Consider the following 9,206-nt stretch of genomic DNA (forward strand, 5'->3'; position numbering starts at 1 on the left):
GAGAAAATTCTTCATATGTAGAGTTCTTTTTTCTCTTGCTTTGTGCAGACTCTTTCCTTTTCAGGCTGGAAAACTACAGCTAAAATAAGAATGTTTCCTGATTGAACTTGGGAAATTGTATTTTAAACTAAAGGTTGAGAAAGTACATTTGCTTGTGTTTACTCTGATTGTGTTTGTGATCTCTTACTCTCTGAAAATGTAATTACAAGAGATGGTAATGGAGATTATAGTATTTCTACAAAGATTGTTTTTCTAAGCATTTTGAAAGCAGAGTTGTTCAGGCAGCAAGCTTGAGAGGTCTGGGAAGAACTCAAGCAATATTAGATAATATAGGGGACCATTGCTACCAGATAAATTAATAAACCAAAATCATTTAGATATTTATGTAAAAAAACTCATTGTTTTTCCAGTCCCTGCATTAGAGAAACTATACTTTGCTATGATGCATACAAAATATTTGACAATTATTTGATTGTTTGCGTGCTAAACTGGTGTCCACCACACACTGAAATGGTGTTTTGCTGTGCTCAGGCTGATATCCAGATGTTTCTAGACTTCTGCTGGTGATATCCAGCTGTTTCTAGACTTAGGCTGCGTACTGGAACAAGAAGTTTTTTCATCTGTGTTTATGCAGCACCTAGAACAGTGTCATCCTGATGCATGGCAGTGAACACAAGAAGCTTCTTGCAAAGCAAATTAACGGTGTCTTTGGGATTTGGAAATGACAAGAAGAATTATTCAAGATTTGGCTCAAGAAAGTAAATCATGAAGTCAAACCGTCAGCAATAGCTGTGACAGGCTGCTTGGTAGCAATGCACGGTTTGGAATACTGTTGTAAACAATTTGACAAATAGTTTAGATAATGAACAAAGTAATAAAAAATCAATGTCTGTTCCCAGATAATTTGTGAAAAGGAAAAAAGAGTATATTTATCAAATATATTGTTTCTGCAAATAGCTCAACTCGTGATTTCAGAGGGGAAATAGGTAGGAAGAGAAAATGAGCTCAACAAAACAAACAAAGCTTTATATGTCAATATCCTTGTAAAAGGCAATGACAGAAGGAAAATACAGCTAATGCAATATGGGAACAAAATAATTTCTAAATTGAATATTTTGTTGTGACTCTCCTGCACCTCACCAGCTCCGTAGCAATGACAAATCCGAGGGGGTCACATGCTGCTTCCTAGCACACACTGCAGCCACGGAAGAGCCCTGGCTGTGCCACTCCAGTCGTGCTTCCCAGCTTTCCCACTCTTCTAGTTGCCATCTGGAGCCATGTATTTCCTTGTGCTCTCTGTTTGAGGCAAATGACTGTTTGGGAAACAAACAGGCACTTTTCTGAATTCCAGGGGAACAGCAACCTGGCTCACAGCAGATTTCCTTATGACTTTTTAAGGACAACATTAATATCAGTTATAGTCATCTTAATCATTCCCTTTGACAGAAACAACCGTGGAAGAGGGAATTTTCTTCCAAGAGATTGACTCTTCCTTGCTTGTTGCTTACCCCTTAATTAGGAATCCAGAGGCATATGTCTGAAACCAACCTACGATGGAGCTGGGCAGGTTTGGAAGCCCCAGGACACCTATCATTTCAAAACTCAGCTACCCCAAACCCTACCCAAGGTGCAGATGCGTCTGGGTGACCTGCTGTCACATCCTTTCCTTGGCAGCATTGAGTTTCATGGCAGCTCCCCACTTCCCGAAGTTTTCATTTCAGTCTGGTTAATCACACTTCTCCCGTCATTGGGGTTCACAGGCGGAGGGGAACAGCTGCTCCAGAGAGGTACGAAAACTTATTTTTGTTTCCGATTGGAATCGCTGTGATTTTTTATGGGTTATTTTTAGTTTGGTCAGATGTAGGAGGGGAAATGCAGAACATTATAGCTGAGATCAGGATCCAAAAGAAAGTTGAAGGACTACAGAAAACCTGCCTGCAGTCAGACTGCCTCTGCTTGCCTGCAAAACCACCAGGACCTGAGAAAGCAAAGCAGTTAAGTGTGTGTGTGTGTGGAGGGGGTGGCAGGAGGGGGTCCTGCCAGTGCCCATTTACTTTATGCAGATGCTCCTCTTCGCTCCTGTGGGGAAAAGAAGAACATGCAGATTAAGGTTTGCATTTTCAGCTCCCATCTCCTCCCCGAGGAGGATGACTGGAGTTGCTTTCGTGGCGAGTGAGGACAGACACTGAGCACTCTGTGCCTGGAGAAATCCCACCATACAATCCACTCCTGAAGAGCAAAGCGTGGCAGTGGTCTGCTGACAGAATAGTGTACAAAAAAGTGGAGCCCTCAAATTACCCATGGATTTTGGAGACCTGGCAGGGTGAAAGGAGGCTCTGCTCAGGGCTGGCAGCTGCTTGTCCTCACACCCTGGCTGTTCAGCTGTGGGTTCCACCACTGCTTGCCACTCCCCCGGGTGGCTGAGGAGCAATCTCAGAGTTGGCCTCTTGAGATCTGTACGTTTTATACCTAAAACCAGCATCACATTAGATTCTAATAGAGGAAACTCTCTGAAAAATGGGATTTTCTCTGCCAAATACCAGGACTCTAAATAAGAATGAGACTGCAGCTGGAGAATATACTGAGTATCACAAACTTCTTAGGAGGTCTCTCCTATCCCATTAGAGCCCTAAGACCAGGCAACATAAATCTGTGAATTTTATTATCTTCCTTTTCACAGTATTATTTTCTATTAGCAGTAGTTATCTTCTAGAGATGTTTTAATTTTGTGAGTATCCTGGTATGCAGAGAGACAGGGAAGCATGGTCTCCATGTAAAAGCCTATTTGCCATGAGGGGAAAATAACATCTACAGAAGATAGGTGGCACTGAGCTATCTGGCCTCAGCTCTGTATTTGCTCACACCTTTTTTCTTGTTGCTTTATAGAGTAAACTCATTCAAACTGCACACAGAGCACTGAGGACTCAAAAGTTCATTTAAAGCTTATGCAAAGTTCCAACCCCAAATTCACATTGAAAGCACGAAAGAAAAGGAAACCTAAGCTTCAAAAAGTGACTGTAAATTCTATTTTTAAAGGTAGTAATGACATGTCCATAGAGGGGAATTGTGTGTCATATCCTTTTTCACTGGTTTCAGACAGATGCCTTGGCTTGGAGAAAAACAAAATGAAGAGTTGTGAAAGCCATTACAGGAGGGATTGATTTCGGTTTGTTGAGGTTACACAAGTCTCGCCCTGACTGCTCTTGTTTTCCAGAAGGCTAAGTGGTTATCTTAAATGTGAGGGAGTCTCTTCAGGTGCAGCAGCCAGTCAGGCAACAGCAAGGATCCAGTAAGGATCTTAAAACACAAACAAACAAAAACCTGAAGAAACTGGGTCCCCATCTACCCAGAAATAACATTTTTCTTTTACCTGCCTGACCTGATTTGCAGAAACAATAGCTGCAATACTTGTATTTCTCCTTCAGAGAAGAATGAGTTTCCTTCTACAGACTCTAGCTCATCATCTGGACCCTTGCAGAGTCCAAATTTGCTTTTCCTGCTTATGGATGAGCACAAAGACCAAACAGCACAGTGCAGGGGAAATCTGGCAAGCCTAGTCCTCCTGACGGGTGAAGTATTACATCTCACTGTACCCAATGGCAAACTCGATGCTTTGATAGGTTTAGGTGTGAAGTGCCAGCTTAAAAAATGGCATGGAAATTCAAGCATCTATGACCTACTAGAAATCAGTGAGTGCCTGAGTTTCTCTGCTAAATCATAGAATCATAGAATGTTTTGAGTTGAAAGGGACATTTACAGGTCATCTAGTCTAACCCCCTCACAGGAGGAGGGACATCTTTAAATAGATTATGTTGCTCAGAGCCCTGTCCAATCTTAAATGTTTTCAGGGATGGGGCCTCCACTCCCTCCCTGGGCAACCTGCTCCCAGTCAGAGAAGTCTGGGCTGTCCATACAACTTTCATGCTTGTAATTCTTTGGACATTTTTAAGATTGCTTTTGAAGTGTTGGTTTTGGCAGCAGCTGACATGGAAGCCCACCCTAAATCTATTTAGATTCACAGCAGTCTATCAGCTGAGTTTCACAGCCTTCCAGAAGACCCATAGTGTCCAGTGCCTGGCTGGTACAGTGGTTTGATACAGCCCATTGTGCAGTTTGTATGACTTTCTCCTCTGTGTCTGAATCACTTCTTGGGCTGATTTCCTGGCTGTGAGTTACCCACAGCACCCATGCTTCATGGACTTCTTGCAGCACATCGTGGCATTGACTCCACAAAGAAACTTCACAGCTAAACTGCAGTAGATCTCTTGGGACTGATGTTAGCTCCCTGCAGCATGAACTGACCTTTCCCAGAGCCTCGTCCCTGTTCCAGTGTCTTGGCTTTCTGCTTTGGTCACGCTGGGGCTCAAACACACAGGTAAAGTTGGCAAACTGTGAAAACCAAATATTTCTTACCATGGTAGGTTCAGAGTATATGCAGAACCAAATAAGACTCATCTCTTTGCAAGAAGACTTTTGACATCCTGCACGGACTTGCTATTAAATTAGCCACTTCTTTGCTAAAAGATGACTCCTTGCCTCTAAGGCTGTAAACCTGAAGTGAGGAAAAATTGTGAGCTACATTCTCTCAGGAAACATGAAGTGAAAAGTCTGCCCCTTCAGTCATTAGATAATAATAATAAAAAAAATCTAAATAGTGATTTATTTATGTTAAAAAAGAATTGTGAGCCTTAGTTGGTTTTTTTTTTCAAACTCTCCTCTCCTTCATTTTCACTGTTTGTCATCAACTTGATTTGAAAAACCAACTGTTAACACAACCAGAAATTAACACCTCACTTTGCCAGCTCAAGTAAGGAATCTGCACATGCCAAAGACAAGGGAAGTCCATGTCATGCAGTAGTCTGGATTTTCTTCTCTACTGCAGCCTCCTGCCTCCCCTAAATTTGCTCACGTAAAAAGGGTTGTAAGATGAAGATGGAAGTATATTCTTTATGCACCCACTGTGAAATTATTTTTCAATACATATTTATGTGAATTGCAAACATCCTTAAATGTAAAGTTGTCATTACAGTGTCAACTATCTTGCTAACTGCTGGAAAACCCCTAACCTAAGCAGTGCTTTTTATAACTCAGCACATTAATTATATTTAGAATCCTTAATTATCTCTTTTCCACAGTCAACTCTAATAAATTCCAAACATTTTAAAATAATTTTAAATAATGCTGCTTTCTTTGCATATTTTCAATCAACTGCACAAATATCTAAATTAGCTGGTGATTATATGACATTTGGTTTACTTTAAAAACCGGTAATTAGTTGTCCGATGCAACACTTTCTTTTTTAGCCTCTGTTATCCCTTCCCTTCACTGCCCTGGGACCCGCTCCTGGGTGCTGGGATGGGGTCCCAGCTTTCCTTTGTCTCCTTTTCCCCCTCTCCAGATGCCCAGGCATCCCTCCTAGTCCCTGAGCACAGGTGGAAGTTCCAGCCCGATGAATGGTGGAGGTGGTGGCTGCCTCTGCCATTCTACACCTTATTATTCAGGGTGATTCCACTAATTGTAAAGTAAGAACTCATCATTTTAGGAGCAACTGCAATTGGTAGTAACTGCAAACCATTTGGTGATGGTAGGCTCTAGGTCTCAGTATGCAAGCTCCTCCAACCAGGCATCATCTTCTTGGGAATATTTGACTGCATTAAAACCTTGCACACTTCAAGCAGCCATAGATAAAAGAGGAACACAAATCAATATCAAGTGGCGATATAAATCGTGAGCACCAATACGCTTAACACTCAGTTGTACACATATACTAACCCTTTCATTTATGCACACTCTCATCAGTTGTGCTAAATGACACGTGGACAAAAAGGATGTCTATTAATTAAGAATTTTCACTACAAATGTCTTCGAAAATTTGCAGACTTCTGTTGTAAAATAGTCTTTAAAGAAGTTTTAAGTTATCGTAGTTTCTGTTTGGAAAGTAAATATTAAAAATATCTCGTTTTGTTTTTTTTTTTCTTTTAAGATGCATAAACACACATATTTTAATTTAAAAATGTTACCCCAACTGATCAAAATGTATATTATTAACAGTTCTTGTGATGCTCAAAAGCTTGTAGTGAATTAAAATTCCATCTAGCAGAAAACTTTTGGGAAGAAGACTCACAACCCACTTACATCAAATAAATAAATAATGTTATATGTCTTACCTCCTTTGGTACTCAATGATTTTCATTAGATTTTAAGATCTTTTTCATTGCAGCTTTTTTGGTGGAATGGGAAACAGAGGATTGAAGGAAGCAGATAAAAAGAGGGCTTGAAGTGTGCAGGGAAACTTTTCAAAGAGAAGAGGAGAGAACATTAGAAAGAAATTATAACACTTAGCGTTTTCATTGATAACTTGATTTCTCCCTTTTCTTTACTGGTCAATACAGCATAGTGTAGCTGCGTAAAGCACCAAAAAATAAAGACTCCCCGTACAGAAAACATGATATTACTGAGATGTTTTCAGAGAAACAGGATGATGGTGTGAAGAGGGAAAAAAAAGAAAAAGATGTAAACTCTTTCTAAAAAGCAGGATGAACAGCTCATTCCGGACAGTTCCACATTATGTTAGAGGGAACTTTTCTTCCTGAAGAACCATTCGATGTTTTTTCAGGGCACTTTCTGAAATGATCTCCCCAGGGAGGGTTCAGGTCCCTACCTAGCTATCCTGTTTGTGCTTGCTTAATGTAAAGAATTAACAGTGTTTCCCAGAAGGGAAGAGATGAGGAGTTACAGGTTGAGTGTGAGATCTGACACATTCTTTTGTGGGACCTTAGGGAGGTCGCTTAGCCTACCTTGGCGGATAGGACCCTCATTTACCTTTGTAAAGCACTTTGATAACTTTGGATGGAAAAAGCAGTGCTTTTTGTTTGGAGATTGCCCTACACCGGCTCTGTGGCAAAAAAAAAAAACAACAAAAAAAAAAGCGTTAATAAAACAGGGACTGAGTTTGCCCTTGGGGCAATCAAAAAGAAGATGAACACTTGAAGATAGTTGAAGAAATATTTTCTGGCAGATCCTCTCATGTGAAAGCAGGAAAGTGGAAGCAAAGGGGAAATATGCCTAACAGGAACAGAAAAGAGATTTGTGTCTTGGGGCTTCCTTTTCTGTGCCAGGACTTCTGTGATGCAGGTCTCCACCCTCTTGCCATCCTTTAAATTGCTCTGTACTGGGGATTTCTTACTGTTAGTGGAGTGAAGTGAAGGCTCTCCCAAGAATACATGTGAACAAACTCTCTCAAAAACTGACAGACCAGAAAGCCTCTATGGCTCCTGTGAGTGGAGAGCCTGGAGCAACGCTGAAGAGAGCCAAGAGCCAGAGAATGGAGGGATTTGAGCCACGTATGCAGGTAGATGAGAACAAAACAAAGCTTCTCAAATATTTTCTTGCAGCTGTCTTCTGTGGCATCAAAGAGGCAAAATACAGCTAGGAAAAACCATGACACACTGGAAAATTCAGGACAGATCCTTTAATGGAAGAGTTAGAAAAGCTGGTGGGCAGAAAGAAAACGCCAATCCTGACGTTATGATAATACAAAGATACTTTTCTGCTGTCAGGACTGAGAATAAAAGAATTCCATAATCGTCTTCATCACTATCAGGAACAAAATAGCACCATTTCACAGATGGATAAAGTAATTGCCTAGGGAATCAAGTTCCCTGTTTTCATTGCACAACATAATTAACTCATACTTAGGCATGGATCCCCTACACATCAGGTCATTCACCTGTCAATTTGCCTGCTAAGAAAATACTCCAGTTATAAAGAAGGACTATACTATTCATCCAGCAAAAGACGATTACAAGGCCATCCTTCTCTATCCAGCCCATGGCACAATCGATCTGTCCATGTAAAGAGCTTCCAAAGGCTGACACATAAAATCTTCATCCACAGACTGCAAAAGAGATTTTTAAAATTCAGATTGTATAGCAGAGTTATTGTGTTATGTAGCCCCCCCTCATGAACAAAACTGTGGGTACCCGCTTCAGTTTTGTTTTTCACGTCACGTGGCTCCTAATGTCTGCATAAAGTGGGTGATGGCGTGAATATTACTTTCTGTGTCTTCTGTTGTTTTCCTTGTGTTTTGAACTCAATCTGTACTGTGTTAATAGCAAGATACAAGGCAGCAGAGACTTAGACCAACTGACTACCTTTTCACGTAAGTGCATCTCTACATGTTGTTTTTTCTGCCTCTGATTCCTAGAAGTGTTTTTCCCTGTGGGATTGTATTTTAAGTTGTGTTATAAAGCTGATGCACATTTCCCCTTTCCCAGGGTTATTTGTGCTGGATTGCAGCCGTAGAGAAAACTGAAAGATGTGCAACTAAATAACTCAGACAAGATACAGACCACTACAAAATACATTATTAAGTAAAATGACATTTGATTTGTAGCTATGAGACCAACCCCTTTTGACGTTCAAGGGAGCGCAGCTATGGGCTGTCTTGAAAGCCTCCACACATTGACAGTGTTTCTGTTGTTAGGAGGAAGGGTTTTGAAGTGAGAGGAGAAGCAGAGACCCTCTAGTAAACAGAAGGATCCTCACGTAAGGTCAAGAGGGAGCAGAACTCAGAGAGAGAAAAATATTCATCTGACCATACTGTGCTATTCTCTATTCACTTTAACACATACACTTAATGATATGCTTTAAAGCTAAATCTTGGGAATGTCAGGAGTTTTTTTCTCATGGTGACATCCCATGTAGGAAGAATCTCCTGAGTTCTCCCTTTAAAACAGAAAGATGAAAAAAACATGCCTTGGAGAAATTTCCTCTGGATTTGAGCTTGTTGGTGTGTTGTTTACTCAAATGATTTATGGACTAGAGATTAGTGAAGTCATAGCAACACAGAAATTGCCAAGTGAAAATAAAACCAGCACTGTGTACTCTTATTGAACATAATCAAAGAAGCAGCTGACAAACAGGATTTTTCTCCCCCCTGTTATATCAAGACTTTGTATGAGACAAAGATGGTTCTTGCCTTTCAAAACTCTTTGAGCGGTGTCTGGCATTCCAATAACTGATGTGATTAATTTGACTTCACCAAATAACAGTGTATTCTGTATCCTGCCATAACCTATCCATAACCCACAAAAGACATTTCCTTCTGGATAAATGAATGTGTCCTTCTAGGAGACGAAGGCTGGGGAAAGGCTCATTCCCAGCACCGCCACAGATCTGCTGTCAAGTCACACACGGTAAGATGT

This window comes from Cuculus canorus, chromosome 2, assembly GCF_017976375.1.
Source record: "Cuculus canorus isolate bCucCan1 chromosome 2, bCucCan1.pri, whole genome shotgun sequence".
Lineage (NCBI taxonomy): Eukaryota > Metazoa > Chordata > Aves > Cuculiformes > Cuculidae > Cuculus > Cuculus canorus.